General features: G+C 35.8%; 1 protein-coding gene across 1 annotated transcript in view; it reads left to right on the forward strand.

Annotated features, from left to right (window-relative positions):
* Positions 1-17257, forward strand: part of LOC101742414 (rap1 GTPase-activating protein 1) — a 391261-nt gene that overhangs the window by 35794 nt on the left and 338210 nt on the right. The window lies entirely within an intron of this gene.

A 17257-nucleotide genomic window follows, 5' to 3' on the forward strand; every position in this document is an offset into this window, starting at 1 on the left:
GGGGCGTGGCTAGCCGCGATCAGCTGCGCAAGAGTATATTTCCCAGCTACCCGCGACATTCCGTTCAAGCGCGCGTGTCCACAGCGCAAACGAACGGGCGACCAGCTGATTGACGCGGTACGATAAATTGTCGTGTGTGTATGTCTGTTTTATATGTAATGTAGTAATAATATATTAATATATATGTTATATGTGTGAATGTATACTCTGTGTGTATTAATAATTATATTAAATAAATATATTATATAAGTATTATATTGTCAAGAGTAAATGTGTGTGCATGAAATGTGGGATAAGCCCACAATACATTATATATTATATGGTATTACCACAAAGCTATTCGCTATCCATACGCTTCCAGTGGATTTTCAAGTACTTCGGTCATATCTCTCGTAGATACCCTGATAGCCTAGAGAAGTTGATGGTAATTGGTCGGGTTGACGGGAGAAGATCACGCGGATGTTCACCTACCCGCTGGTCAGATTTGGTAAAGATGCTCACTGGCCTGCCAATAACTGAGGCTGTAAGGACCGCCAAGAACAAGAAAATGCGGAGAAGCATAGTGCATCGAGTGATCAACACTTCAAGTTAGACACGACTTTCAGCAATAAAGAGACCGACTAAGAAGACATTAGATCTACAAAAAAATTATAAACAACTTTGCGAAAATAAGCATTCTTATTTCGTTACGTAATCTCAATACGTAATTTCAATCTGTGACATGTGTGCGGAATTACAAAATACTTCCTGAGAATAAATGTAATAATATTAATTATTTATGACGGAACCGGTCACAGTTGGAAACCTAAATCGTGCTAATAATTATTTTAAATGATCTTCACGATACAGTACGAATATGGAGCAATCAACGAAAAGGAATCTTAGCGGAACGGATCTTTGTAAACAAATTGTAAAAACATTCTTAAATCAGAATAAACCTAAACGTTGGCTGTGTGTTACAAAATACATTATCAAAAAAAAAACCCCTTTCCTTATTTTTCCCATTTAATTTTCCATCCGGCTAACCAAATTATTAAAGTTGAAAGAGTGAATTTTCTTTATGAATTCGCCACAAACAGAAGTCGACGCCGTAACAAAACGTAGAATTTAAGCGAGTAGGTACGTAAGTACAAACGGAATGGCAGCACCATGAACAAATGTTAATTTGCACCAGCAAACCGCAACCCATTGCAGCCGATGACCGCGAAATGAACGTACATGTGTTGTTAAATGTAACGATGTTGCAGAATTTGTTGCGATGTTGCAGAAGTTGCACTGTTCGTAAAACGATGAGAAACAGAATCGTTTACTGCTGCTTGTAACCAAAATCCTCCCTATTTCTAGCGTGAAGAACTAACGCGTAGTGGTTGAAGGAGGGTTCCCACCAGCGTTCGAAGTTTTAACGCTGTCAATCTTTCTTGTATTATTCGGAATCTTGTTGCAAAATTTCGCGATAAAAATGAACTTAACATAAAATGACAAAGGTATTTTATATATTAACATCGAATCAACACACCAATCAAATTAAACAAGAAAAAAACCTTTAATTAACATTTAACAGTTAAATTCCATGATGCAATTGATTTTATAGAATATATTGTGCAATACATAACAAGTGACTAAGAAATGTAGAGGAATAATATTCGATTTGATAAAAACAATTAAATTAAATATAATGGAATTAACAAATAATGTTTGTTTGTAGTTTTTTAGTGTTGTTTTGTAGTTATACTTTTTATAAACTATATGTATCTATTTCAGCTATGAAAATAAAAAATCTGTTGTAGAATCGCACGACCCGTTCGAATGGTTGCTTCAAAGAACACGATACATAGCTGCCGCAATGCTCTCGCATGCCTTTGCTTTCGATATCGATAAAACCAATAAGGTTCCAACGTGCTTAATCGCTGCCACGAGTCTACGTTTGGATACAATGTTAGTTAATGTTCAAACGAATGAGCATCACGTACTAGTAGTAGGGTTGCTTCGTGTGTGAACAAGTAATTGGGTCAAATTTATCGGTAGAGAGCTATGGTTGACTAGTGACATACAGGGTGTGTTGGAAACGGTCCAGAATAGAAGATGAATGAGCGTGATAACGGATACGATTTAATAAATAAAATTGGATCAGCTTTAGCTGATTAATGGTTTAGGTTTATATCTGCCGAGAATGAGCCGTGGAATAGCGTAATGTAATAGAATTGAGATGTGTCTTAGTGTATGGATTTAGTTTGGTTGGTCACCATATACGTTGTAATGTCTATGGGCTCAGGTAACTACTCCAAGCTGTACCCAAAAGTTGGCCCAAGAGTTGGCCCAAGGTTTGCTCGCCTACCTAATTCGCCTAAATCGCAAAATCATTATCAGTTCGTATTAGAAGACGATAAGATATTGGATATTGATTATATATTGATTCTGACGAATCTATAAATAGGTAAAAATGATAGGTTTTTATTACTAAGATGGATGGACGAGCTCACGGTAGACTAGGTGTCATCAAGTGGTCACTGGAGTCCATAGCCATCAACTACGTTAATGCCGTCGCCCATCTTAAGATATGTGTTATAAATCTCAGTTTTTACAGTACGACTGCCCAACCTGCAAACCGAGACGTATTATTGCTTCACGACAGAAATAGGCCAGGCCGGGTACTACCTACCCGTGCCGGCTGACAAGGCGTTCTATCACCAGTAAACAATGTATTTTTAATTATAAAAAAATAAAAACAAATATACACTAATGTAATAAATTGAAAACGAAAGAGAAACCTGAATTATGTGAGCTATCAGACCGGAGATTGTGCGTGAGTTAATTATAATAAATTTATAACGTAATACGAATGAGTCAGGTTCAGTCTTTTAATTGAATTAAAAAAGGTTTTAATTCAAATCGAAACTTTTGTTAGTTAATCTATGTACAGTATAATCCACCCGTTAATTATTATCCATCTATAATAACCAGGCTTCGCTTGAATTAATGAGGTAAAAAAATTACGTAACAGTATTACTTTCTGAATGAAATGTGTATCCTTGTCCATATACCCGACATCGTCTATGAAAAATTTCATGATGATAGATTAAGTAGTTAACAATACACTTTCAAACATATATAATACAACTATGGATGTTATGGTCATTGGTAAGGCTAATTAATGGTATCTGATAAGAAAATACTGGCTATTTTACTTGCATGTCATAAAAGACTTCCTACTTATACGAGAAACGTACAAATACCCTCAATATATCCCGGAGGCACATCCAGTCGCAGTTCACACTCGAACATGTTTACCCTAGTGTAGTATCGATCGGCAGATATTAGAGCGTAAATGGCTAATTGATTGGTTTCAGTATCTTATGTTTCCACACTCATACATTATTAACTTTGTTTTATATAACTTTTACAGTCAAAGGAATTTCACCTACCAACTATCCTACACCTACTGGGTAATGTTATGACTTTAATATTCAGATAACTCTTGTTTTTAATTGTGTCGAATAAAAATAAAAATGTTCTATCATCGTTTATACCAAATTATGATTGAATGTATTATTTTTGGTAGAGAAAAATTTGGCTTTGAAAAGGAAATTTGTGTTTGTTTCGGTGGAGCCCTTTTTCAAGGCAACACATTAGAGATAAGGTCTTCCATCTTCCTTCACTAACACGAATTGTTTGTTACACCGAACATTACACGCTTAAGCCATTGGAGTACTTTCCATGAAACCTTTTTTCTCCTAAAAGGTTTTAAGACATTCCTAAGAACCGGGTATATAAATACCGTCCAAATTGAAGTATTTTGATATAAACAATCGTAAATAAAAAAGACTACCGACTTTTACCCGGACTTTGGCTGCCAGCCAGTGTTTAATGCTGTGTCTCATATTCGACTAAAAGGAAAAACAGAACTAATAGTTTCCTAGTTGACTGCTCGTAAGTCACCTTAACTTATCCTTATATTGTCTACTATGTTATATCTTCGATAAAATTTATATGTGTGTTTGGTTGTTGACGATTTCCGAGAGAGAAAGACATGGTTATCTGGGAAAAGGATTTATAAGGATTATAGGATTCAGTATCCTAAAAACGTAAGGAGTCAAATTCCGGAGCGCACAATACGAAGTAAAATTGAGAAGTATAAATTAAGCCTTTCATCGGAAATAACATGTTATTATTAAAGGGAGGGGGGATCTTCTGAGACAGGGTGTCGTGACGCGCCGCTTTTTCGAAGTCGCGTTCTGACGCTGTCATGTCATGTCGTTACACACCGAGAACGTTCCGCTGTTTCTCTCGCTCGTCTGCTTCGTTCACCAGCGATATATATGTACCACAAAATTGAGTAAACACGGCAATCTATTCTCAAATAAACGATCTCAAATGAACTCAATAACGATCACTCACAATCAAGTTTGAAATATACTCGTAATACATTTCGTTGAATTATATTGATAGCAAGAAGTTCCACAGTCTTCTTTCCTTATAAATCTGTCTGTTTAGTCTAAATTACAATCCTAATCTTTATTTAGCTAACTAATTTATTTTCCAAGACATTCGCTGAATGCTAGACATTCGTTAGCATATTTGCATGACAGAAGCATTTAGATTTGTTATCGTTAAAATTTATTGGTGTTAAATCGTAGTTCTAGACATTTAAAGAGAGGCATTTTTACGAAAACAAATTCCTACGAAATAGTAACAAAAAAAAAACTAACTATTTTAAAAAAATCATTCTCGTAGACATGCTGTTCATTTTCATTAAGCACGCAAGTAATGATATTCTTACCAATAACAAACTACCAACCTTGACCAATTGTAGTTAGTCTACCTCATCGGAGCTGTTTTTAATTACATTTGATGCCCAGCTATGTTCACTGCACTTCTGATTTTTATTAACGTATAGAGATCTCAAAGTCTGTGCAGTATGGAAATAGGGTTAGGAAGTAGGCAGGATAGACTTGTCCATTCGCTGTTTCGCAGATTTTTCAAATTCTATTTTTATTCAATTTATAATATATTTAACATCACTTATTTATTTTATTTAGCCCTCTTTTATTCATTGCGTTAATGTGTGAACAAGATCACACCACTTATGTGTCGGAGCCAATAGACATCGCGTGAATGCTGTCACCCACCTTTCGACATTGGGTCGGAGTCTCAATTGTATGATTCTTCAAACCCTCATGGAAATACGATTGTAATATCTGCCCTTAAGGGCTTATAATGCAGCTAGGAAAATGCACTAACTTCCCAATTATATTTTTTCAAGGACGTTACAAAACAAAAACTTTTATTGACAATAAACATATAAGTATTTAAAGGAATCTGTACATGAACAAAATCGGCATACTATACGTTTGTTTGTAGGCCATTAAAATGTACCAAAACATTCCAACGTATAATATAAGACATAAGTCACCAAGGAGATATTAAAGTCGAGACGTCGCTCGATAATACTCAGAGTATTACCTCAAGCTACGCCGATATTACCCGTGTTATTATATGGAATACGATCAGTCGTGTCTATCGTTAAGTCGCAGAGGATAGAGGCCTGCACCATTTACGTCTGCATCTTACTAACATTTTATACAATAAAATATAAATATACGAAGTAGTTTAAAAACTAGAAAACATTCTTCAATAGTTAAATGTCGCATAATTATATATATTTTTAAACCCGGTTATCCTGGTCAGAGTATTAGACCAGAGTAATAAAATAATTGAAGTTCTATCGGACCTTGATACGTGTGCAAATCTTCAAGTTACTCTGATGCTTTGATATTGCTGAAAATTACTTTTTGAAGATTTCGTTGGATAGAACTATAGATAGGTCAATAGATGCAAGACAATAATTTTAATAACAAAACGGGGTATATAATCGATACATTTTTACATCAGTAAGCTGAGCTTCTATTAAAAAGATTCGTTTATTTTTAAATACTGGTGGGAGGACCTCTTGTGAGTCCGCACGGGTAGGTGCCACCGCCCCGCCTATTTCTGCCGTGAAGCAGTAATGCGTTTCGGTTTGAAGGGTGGGGTAGCCGTTGTGACAATACTACAATACCTTAGAACTATATCTGAAGGTGTGTGGCGCATTTACGTTGTGGATGTCTATGGGCTCCAGTAACCACTTAACACCAGGTGGGCTGTGAGCCCGTCCACAAAACTAAGCATTAAAAAAAAAAGAATAGGACTGACTAGTCAACATGGCAATTTGCATCGCGTGCTGTTTTTTTTTCTTGTAATATCTCTGACATTTCCGTAATACATATATTCAACTGTCTTCTATATTATGAGTAATGGATACATACACATACAAGTCCATGTTTAGTACATCCAGAGTTCAACGCCCAAATATCTATAGCAAAAATATTGATTCCGAAAGGCAATGAAGCCTGAACCGTTTGTTTATTGACTTATGACGTCACAATACTGAACTTTCGCGTTCACAAATAAATAATTACAGAAGCAAAAAAAAAGGAAAATCACATCGATTTCTATTTAAACATCGTCATAGCATAAAAAGGACAGTCCGAAGAGAAACTGGGAAAATGAAATAAATAAACTAATAATATTTAGTAGTAGTTTGAAAACGGAACAACATTAAAACAATTGTAACAATGGATTTTCGCAGAATTACTTGGTCATGCACTAGTGCTATTTTTGTACGCACTAAAGTATGAGGAACAATACTAAAACACGAACAGTTCGTTATTAAGTTGTCGATGATTTATTCGTATTTGAAATAATAGCGCCGATTGTTTTTCTATGCTTCAATAAAATGGCATATCGTAATTAATCAGGCGTCGAGTTACGGTCAGGATGCACGCAATTAAAGACTTCACTGTGCAGTAAGTAGTTCATGATGCAGCAGTTAAAAATAAGAGTGAATCATGAAAGTAATATTAAGCATTAAGAAATGCAAGTTCAAAAAACATACAGAAGTCACTTTTTTGACAGAAGGAAAACGAGTGAATAATTGGAGACAATGGGATCGTATGTGCAGTAGTTCATGATGCAGCAGTTAAAAATAAGAGTGAATCATTAAAGTAATATTAAGCATTAAGAAATGCAAGTTCAAAAAACATACAGAAATCACTTTTTTGACAGAAGGAAGACGAGTGAATAATTGGAGACAATGGGATCGTATGGGCATGAGTTCATGATGCAGCAGTTAAAAATAAGAGTGAATCATTAAAGGAATATTAAGCATTAGGAAATGCAAGTTCAGAAACCATACAGAAATTTCTTTTTTGACAGAAGGAGGACGAGTGAATAATTGGAGACAATTGGATCGTAATGAATTGTAAACAAATTACTCCTATTTTATTATACCTAAACAAAGCTGGACGAGTTCCTAGAGAAGCTTGACAAATTAAAGAAATCATTAACGTTTTTTCTTGTCTTCTATATCGGATTTATTTCTCAAAATTATTTGTTAGCAAATTTAATTTAAGCAGTGTACCGTGGTATCAATAAAGTGTCTGTAGGAAGCTGCTTGCTTGCTGGATGTCTTTTTGACCATATGAAATAATAATAAGGAAAATATGTCACGCAATCACGGACCACACAAACTTATTTTTTCGGCAACATTCTTGATTGAATTTATAGTGGGTCACTGTTACGGAAAAATTGGTCTTAGCAGAAAATTTGCGGGATATTTTCTTATATGAACTTGGATTGTCTTGAGAAATTTTGATAAATATTTTTGAAATTGGATTTTAGTTTCAGCGTCTTACTAAGCATGGCAAATTAACGGATTTCTTCACTTTAGTAAAAATTTTGAAATTGTGAAACCTATAGAAATTCACAAGAATAAAAATTTAAATTGGAAGTTTAAGACTTAAACTCTACCTAGAAATCACCTGCAGCTAAAGCACGACTTTTTAAATCCTCTAATTCTTGTTACACTGAAATATCCAAATATATCTAAACTAAAAACAATCTGTACATATTTTCTCTTTCATTGTTTATCTCTTTTATCATCTGTCGAATACATCCGACATATCTTTAATCGAAACATATTTTGTCAATACCATCAACTTGGTTTTTCTACATAAAATACATACAACATTTTCAGTTTAATATGTATCTATTGTAGAACATGTATCTCAAGCTAACTGCGATTTTCAATTATCTTATTTAAGTTGCATTTTAGTACGTTAGTAGGTTCTAGTACGAAGTTCAGTAATCTCTGTCTTGCGATTTCCGGGTCACAGAATCCTTACCCAGCTTAAACCACTAAGCCTGATTTAGGATTGTAATACTTGAAATATTATCCAGACCAGTTATATCGTTTCACTGTGAACCTGTTCAGTTATACAGGCATTTAATTAACAGTTTTGTTATTATACTGATCAAAGGAATAATCGCAGTAATTTAAATTTGTGGCAAAAACTAATTTTAGACGTAATATTAACATATGATCGGGTATTCCATTGCTTTTCCTTATGACCTAATATATATAGGTAACTTCATGAAATACATTATTGGAAAAACTACTTAACTAACTAACGACTAGACTACTTACTAATAAACTCAACAATCATGATGACAATAAGTAAGCACAGAAAGTTACAGATTGAAAATGAGAAAATAATAAAAATTGTATGTGAATAATAAACGAGTCACGAAAAACAAATCCTCACAAAAAGTGCTCAGTATCTGCAAATTTGTATTAAATACAAAAGTAAATGTGTAAATTAAATTTAAACCAGAAGAAAGAAATAAAAAGTAAAATTTTGAAGACGATTTTAGGGCGCCTAAGGTTCAAACATAAACATAATAAAAGAGGTAAAATAGTCTTCAAAAGAGATCTTTTTTTTTGTATTATATTTACTGAGGTTAGGTTATGTGACTGAAAAAAATATATACCGGCAAAAATTCACATTTAACAGAGTACTCTTTTTTCTTTGTACTTCATTCTCAAAGATCTATATTAAGTTTATTTTGATTGCCATCATGATACTATGTATCCGTCGGCATACATAATTGCATTTCCTCAAATGCTACTCATTGTTCCTGTCTATTCAACAGTCAACATTTGGAGCAGGGCCGGTAATTAAACCTATTGTTTAGCATCGTGATTTATTAGTGCAGTTATTATAACACGAGAAATCAACAATTTAGAACATTGCGTTTAGTTTGTAGTACCTAGCATATTAATTTGAAGATTCAAATCTATCCTTAGCCGTAATTCTAATATGATTACGACTATACATACTCTCATCTCTTGATGCAATGTCAACACTCTCATGGAATTTTTATAACGATGAACTAGAGTAATGAATGAGGGAAATTCTTCTAAAGCAAAGCAGAAAAACTTTAAGCCGATTTTTTTGGTTGATTTTTATTGATTGCATTTATTGCATTAGTATTCGACATTTACTATATTACTAGGGGATTACCAACAACTCTGATGGTTTTACTATTATAACATTAAGACTTATTTGAAATCCCATTATTACTGACCTACAACCAAATAGGTACAGAGCAGAATTGTAATGGAAAGTTGTGGGGAAGTTTCTAAACAGGTGGAATTTTTATTTGTTTAAATTCAATTCAAGGTCTTGTATTGGGACGACAATTATTTTGCAACCTATATTTTTAAAACTAACTTAATTTGTAAATCATTTACAATTATTATTTAATACAAATCGTAATGATCAGTGATCCCAACTGAATCAAGGGTAATGAGTATTAGGGAATAAATCCGACTAAATATCCTAAGGACATCTAGTAGAAAAAATATTTTATCACTTTATCTTCGTCGTTGCTGGAAAATGAAATACGTAGTAGCCTACTGCAATCTAGCTTGTGACAATATAAATCAGGTACACTATAAGGTGACCAATTTTAGCAGTGCTTTATTTGAGTAAATCTTGGCTTAAATATGTTTAACTATTTAACTTATTTCGGTCATTAACAATTTTAATACAAAGTAGTATTTCGTTAAGGAAGAAGAAAAAAGAAGTTAAATTTTATTTCATTGTATCATTTAAATTTAGTTATTTCGTAATTTTATATAATTTCCTACTTCAATTAGTCTAAGCTTTCGTGATTGCTATCCAGTTTCACTGGGACAGGTGGGGGAGCAAAGGCTCGCCAGAAGAGATGGGATTTACTAACAACTGTCCGAGCGCCTCCAAAAGAGACCTAACAACTCAAGAGCAGCTGCTTCGCGATTGAATCTACTAAAGGATCGGAATCGCGACCCGCTGAGAAGATCCGGCGAGAAACTCAGCGGGCTGATGTATAATAGAGTACGTTTACCAGGTTCCCTAGGCCCACTCCTAGTGTTAGAGTTGAGGGCGTCTAGTGCTGAGGTTAATGGACGTAACGACGTGTCTAGGGTGTCGACGGTGACTGGCTTTTGCGTGAGCAGGAATTGGGCGTGAACAGGAATTAGACCACTGCTGTATTATGCTGGATGAGTAGTAAGGTTCAGGGCTCACCCGGATAAGCCCCCGAATTCTACAGACACCATACGTAAGCAACGTACATATTTAGAGTCTAAGCTACGTTACAATGGCAGCTATCTCGCGCTAAAAATTTAGAATTATTTTCTTTTCGCAAACTCATGGCTAACCCACTCTAATGATTTGCAACAAATCAAATACATAGAGCACAAAGCTCTGGAAAGGTTACAGGTTAGCTGCTGACTCATTCGATTGTAGTGTATCAGGGTATACGTGACTTTCATTAGGACCAGTCGGTTCTCGTCATCCATTTCTATTAGGTCGCTCTTATGAATATCATTGCTTCCCCACTATTATGGAGGATGTGTGACTTAGACTTGCATTATAAGGATCGCTTTTATTTTCATTTACATTTGGGCAGAGGCTCTTATTATAATGGGCTTCGTTGATATTCCAGAAGATGCAAGTATGCTATCTCGTTTTCCCGACCCTACGGCTAAGATTGAGTCATTTGTATGTATTTCTTTAATCTTAGGCATTTTTTAAATTGTCTTTATGTTGGCTGATAAAATCACTGAATCAAATTGCTGATCAAAATATTTCTGCCGCGAAGCAATAATTTTTTCAGTTGTGGTTTCATGGGCGTAGATTGAGTTTTTGATCTCTTATCATATCATATCCTATGGTCGGTAGGGATTTTTTTTTATTTTAGCGTCCTTAGGGTACGATACTTATTTAATACCCTGTTGGACCATGATTTCTACTACGATGACAAGATGTTAAATTTATAATAAATTTCCAAATCACTTTTATTCGTATTGTCGAGTAAATTACACATAAAGCAGTAGACGTCATGGAGTTTTCGACCCTAATTGACGTCGCAAACGATGCAGTTTCGCATGCACTCCTAACAAAAGGTTCTTCGACAGTAACGTAGGTCATTACTGCTTCCGCTCCTAAATTAATTAGCGACCGTTCCATTACTTTATTGCGGACAACGAAAGCGAATGGTATGGCTCGCGAGTAATCAGAACGAAATAGGTCGCCATTTAAATTTTCATCGCGTCGGGTGGCCTTTGTATACGACTGGTACTTTAATTAATTTTGAAATTAATACATATTTTGTGTGCATCGTAAAATGCGCTTTCTGGGTCATCGTTTCAGGAGATATTTTTAAATATGTATTCACCGGTAAACCAGGGATGCTGAACTTGTATTAGAAAACAAGAGTCTCGTAATCTGTCGATAATAATATCTAGAAGCGGTTTGGTAAATATTAATAATTTCAAAATCGTCTTCTAAAATTACATTAATATTTAATTTTGCTGAAAGTTCTAACTCGTTATAGAAAATAATCATAAAATGTTGCGTCAAATTAGATTTTAAAACTCATTTAAATTATTTAATTAATGGTCTTACAGACAATTTCATTTGAATTGTTTTAATTAAAAATAAACATTGAAGATGTTGAATTCATTTTGCGTGAATTAAATCTACATTTATTCCTAAAAGGGTTCGTTCTAAATCTCATTTTTCTATGTAAATGATAATTAATGCTTTTAATATTTTAGTTTAGAAAGCTTGTTCACAACCATACTAATATGTATGAGTGAGCAGAGGTCGAGTAAAATGCAACATTTAGTTCTTGAAGCATGAGTTCGAAGTCTCTATTAAATTAGAATAACCGATTTGATTTCAGTCACGAATGTATAACAATTTGTAAATTGTCATTTTTATTTTTAGTTTCATACTAAATCTTATTCTTCTTCCTATTCGTACACTCTTGACAGAGTGGTCGTGGTCATGCATCAGTCGGATCCTGCGATACCGATGCTCTCGCGATGCGACGCCATGTGGCACGATGTTTCGCAGAGTGAAAGCAATCATTTACAATCTTATACAATCTAAAATCTATACATACAAATAAAATTGGAGTGTCTGTTTGTAATATTGAAATAACGCTTTTTACTACATGCATGAATTTAAATACACCAAAATAACACTTTTACAATTTTTGTCTGTCTATCTGTTTGTTCCGGCTAATCTCTGGAAGGGCTGGACCGATTTTGACGAGACTTTTACTGGTAGGTAGCTGATGATATAAGGAGTAACTTAGGCTACTTTTTTAGACTAGTTTCGCCCCACAGCGTCACCTGCGATACGACAATAACCCCGGGTAACATATCAGCTATCAATAATAAAATTTGATGTTTCCGAAGCGAAGCGAGGGCGGGTCGCTAGTTACTTATAATATATTACGTAGCTTTTGTACGGGATTGTCTAAATAATAAATTTACCGAGCAGCGCCGAAAACTCAAATCAGTTTCGTCTTGCTCGTGTTATTGTTTAAATCCAAATTACAGCCTTAATTTTAGTAGTTTTTCTTTTTTCTATTCTATTCCATTGGAGCTTGAAGATCGCGAAATGGAAAAACAACACATGTGACGATGTCGTTCGATGCTAATTTAGTACCTATTATCGACACATTTTCCATTTCAATACACGAAACTCAGGAGTCGCACACGAGCAAAATCTCACCGAGCATTTATTCTGCTTGTGCTGTTGTTCCCGCGGGAAATCAACTGGAAAAGGTATTTTCATACGTAGTTTAACATGGCTGTCAGCGTGAATTCTTAAAAAATAATTTGCTTTGCGCACTGGATGCCCTAAATACTGAATACTTGAGATTCATTTTCGGTGGTTCTGAGAGAAGGAGAGAAAACAATGTTTATGAACTTTACGGTGAAGAAAAAGCAAGCAAGTTCACGGTCATTCTTAATTGGTTAATCTATGGACATCTGAATATGAATACAGTCGCATGCGTACGTATGAAGTCGAAGCCTCCATTTTATTGTATACTGAGTCAAAACAGAATGCATGGCTACTTCTGTAGTAATCAGCAGAACGGACATAATACTTACCAGTGTGTTTTCACATTACTTACGCCCTAACGCCATTCGATGTGAGTAAATTTATAAATTTTGCAAATTTCATTTTACTGCTTACACGAGATCATTTTTTTAACAGATGGACTGTGAGTTTGTCCGTTCAAACAGAACAATAAAAGAAAACATAAAACTATAAGGTCCAACTTCGATGATAAAGCAATTATTTTTATTATTACAAATTATTATTAAAGCAATAAAAGGTAAAAATCGAAATACATTCTTTTGTTATTTACTTATAGTTTTTTTTTTTTTTTTTTTTTCCACAGGAGAAAATCGCCGGATCCCCACCCGCGCGGCAGGTGGGGTATGTGGGAGTTGAACCTCACTAAAAACTCCTGCCGCTCACAACCGGCGCCCTACCTCGGACCGGGCCGGAGCCCAGTCGGGGCTATTGAAACGGCGGGACAGGGTTGACGCAGAGCACATTACATCCATCCCACCGTCCCACGGACGCCGGACCGGTGGCCGCCAGCGAAACGACCACCGGTTCCCTCGTTCAGCGGGCCGAGAGCCCGCTTTGATGGCGCCGCGTTACACCTTCCCCCAGAGCGGTCGGGGGAACGCGGTCTACCATCACCCGGCTTCCTATTGCGGGTGAGCGTGCAGAGCACGCCACCCCTCGTCTGGGTCCCTCCCCGCACAAAACGGGTGGGACCCCTAGCTCTTAGGGGGCCAGGTCACGGATACGACCCCGGTCCCGACCCCCTGCTCGGCGGCGGCGGGTTTCTGCGTAGTGAGGAGAGCTTTCCCTCACTCGCCCCGCCGCCTCCTTCTGCGAGATGGTGCACTCGCAGAAGTCGAGCATAGCCTTCCATGACTCATCGCTGCCAAGCATCGACGCCACGACGCCAGGCAGCGACAAGTCAGGTCCTATCTTTGCGACCAGGACACGGCGCTGCACCTCCCAAGCGGGGCAGACAGCGAGCGTATGCTCCGCCGTGTCCAGGTCGTGTCCACAATGGTGTACTTATAGTTAGATAATGTTTTGTTTAGGTTAGGAATACTATGTTCTTTTTTTTTACATATAAATAAAATTGGAGTGTTATATAATACAATTACTGTAGACAAAGAGACGATTTTTATCAGTCGGTATTTATGAAACAGTGAAAGTCAAAAGTCTCTGTTGACCTAGGATCCATCGTAAATGAGATATTTGTGTTGACTTAGGACTTCTCGGCATATTAAACAATAGATCTACGCGTCGGACTTATAGTTGTAGCAAGAAATTTTCGTATCCAACGAAAGTTCTCATAGCTTTTGTCGTTTTCAACCTTATTGGGATATGCCCTAAACACGTCATTATGGATCCTACCGACCATTAGCGGTGCTTTTAGGTACCTCAAGCACCGGTCACCGTCCTCGCCGAACCCGTCGCTTGCGACGAAGGGCTCGACGAGTAAATTAACCCATAGACACAGTCCACTGAGTTTCTCGCCGGATCTTCTCAGTAGGTCACGTTTCCGATCCGGTGGTAGATTCTGCGAAGCACTGCTCTTGCTAGGGCCAGTGTTAGCAACACTCCCGGTTTGAGCCCCGTGAGCTCACCTACTAGCTCGGTGAATGTAGAATAACCCCTTGAGGTTAATAGAATAGGCAGAACAAAAAAAAAAATTTGAATTTTTGACACTGCACGATGTAATTAATGCACTCAGAAATTAGGTGTTGTTCGGGACAAAGACCTCATGTGAGGTTTACCTATTTTTAGTATCGGCTTAACGACAACTCCGCTTACGAATTAAATTAACACACTTTGGCTTAAGCCTAACAAATATCAACAGTGCTGATCGATATTGTTGAAAAACACTTCACTCCTAACTCAGTGAGTTTACGAATTGTTTTCATTCACCATCAAAGCTAAATCCGCTTATCTTAGACTTGCTGATCTTAAATCCATCCATAGCACTCAAAGGGATTTATTTTGTGTTTGTCTTAAAAAAAATTCTTTACAAAATAAAGGTCATGCCGAAATATGATTTACACGAATAAATTCAAACAAAGCTTAGTTATTTGCAGTTGATGCAGATGGGTTGATCAGCTGACAGCTCATCTGAATATGTTTGATGGTAAATTTAAGCAAAATAAATACAAAAGAGCACGTAGCTTTATAGCGCCATTTGCCGATTTTGGGAGCTACACGCCATTACAAATTTATATCCGTTCGCTTCAATTATTTGCTTTGCATAGAGCAGAAAAAGATTATAAGTTATATTCATATATAAGTGCGCAGTGAATTGTACTTAAAAGGACCCGAAGTTAAATTTTAAACTTATTTCTTTCATATCATATTTCATATTCTATTACAGCATTGCTGGATGAATGGGTAAATACCATCACCCGGCCTATTTATTGCCGCGAAGCAATACGCTCCGGTTTAAGGGCGGGGCACCCTCTATACTATACAATTAAGACTTAGAACTCATGTCTGAAGATGGGTGATGGCATACACACAATGATACCAGTCGGCTCTGATAACCATTTATTAAAAAATAGGTCATGATCTTGATCAGCCAAATACGCATTAAAATGAATGGTCAGTAGTCTCTGGTGCAGACGTTTTTCTAGTTCTAGTCGTCCTTATTAAACGAGTTAAAATGTTTAGTAAATATTATTTGAAATTTTTTTTGAAAAAAAGTAAGCCATAAGTTTCTCTCCGATTGTTCTTATTGGTGAAACTACTCAAACAATGGTAAAGTCATGTCGATTTAAAAGCCTCTGAGACGACTGACTTTAATATAAAAAAAAGAAACATTTCGAATCGATCAATATTATGTTATATTGTGTTCACAAATTTGCGATTTTTATTTGAAGACTTTAACATTAATTTTACCGATTCCATGTACTTTTGTACATATTATGTATAAAGCACGGAGCCTTAACGAAGCAAAATTAAATCCCTATCTTGTATCAAACTATTACTGATACCATATGGCTGCATGGTCATAAGGCATGCGCATTCCTGAAACGCGTGTCACATTCGGTCATCCACTTATGGTTCATGCAACAATCACCCGAGTAGACATGTTAAAAGAGGTCGACGAACCCCTCGAGTTAGATACCACGACGACGAAGCCAGCTTCTGAAGCACTGCACTCTTTCGACACAGCGGCGACGATTAGTGATGTACACATTATATCGATATAACTAAATTTAAAATAATATCATGAATCATGTTTAGTGGGTTTGATATTTACGTGTCAAATCTAGACAAAACAGTGATTTCGATTATGTTTCTAAAACCAATTGTAACTTTCAATTTAGCACATTATTGAATTACTGTCAGTTCACTAGCAAAAGACCAAAGCGATCGAAAATTTATTAGGATTTCAAAATTAGTTTTTTTTTTCCACACTATACTTATAATAACTTCATAGTGTCATGTTCGTAACGTAAGCACATCACTAAAAGCCCGTTGTTTCATCTCTCGTCATAAATGACCAGATAGTGGCTGAATGGCCGCTTTGTAAGGGATATTGCCTATTTTATGGATAACGCAGGACGCAGTAAAACCACTTTACGATAGCGCGTAAATTAATGAGCACTCTTGATTATAAATTATTAAAAGAATTAAAGGATTGCAATTAGTCAACTTACTTATTTGTATTTGAGAATTCGCAATTTATCTTATATTTTTTATTACTTTAGAACATACCAATGTGTGGTTTAATTCTGCTAATATTAAAATTAAAATTTAATAATAATTTAATTTCTCTACTAAAATGTATTATTAGGTATTCAAACTTCTATTCATTACGGTATATTACTCGCATCTAAATATTGACAAATATACTAAAAATAAAACTTCACTAAGTATAGAAATATATCTAGTTCCGGAAACATGCCCAAGGGTGCACTATTTCCATACAATATTTTGTATCAAAAGGGTGCATCTGGTGTCTTAAT

Source organism: Bombyx mori, chromosome 3 (assembly GCF_030269925.1).
Source record: "Bombyx mori chromosome 3, ASM3026992v2".
NCBI classification, from domain to species: Eukaryota; Metazoa; Arthropoda; class Insecta; order Lepidoptera; family Bombycidae; genus Bombyx; species Bombyx mori.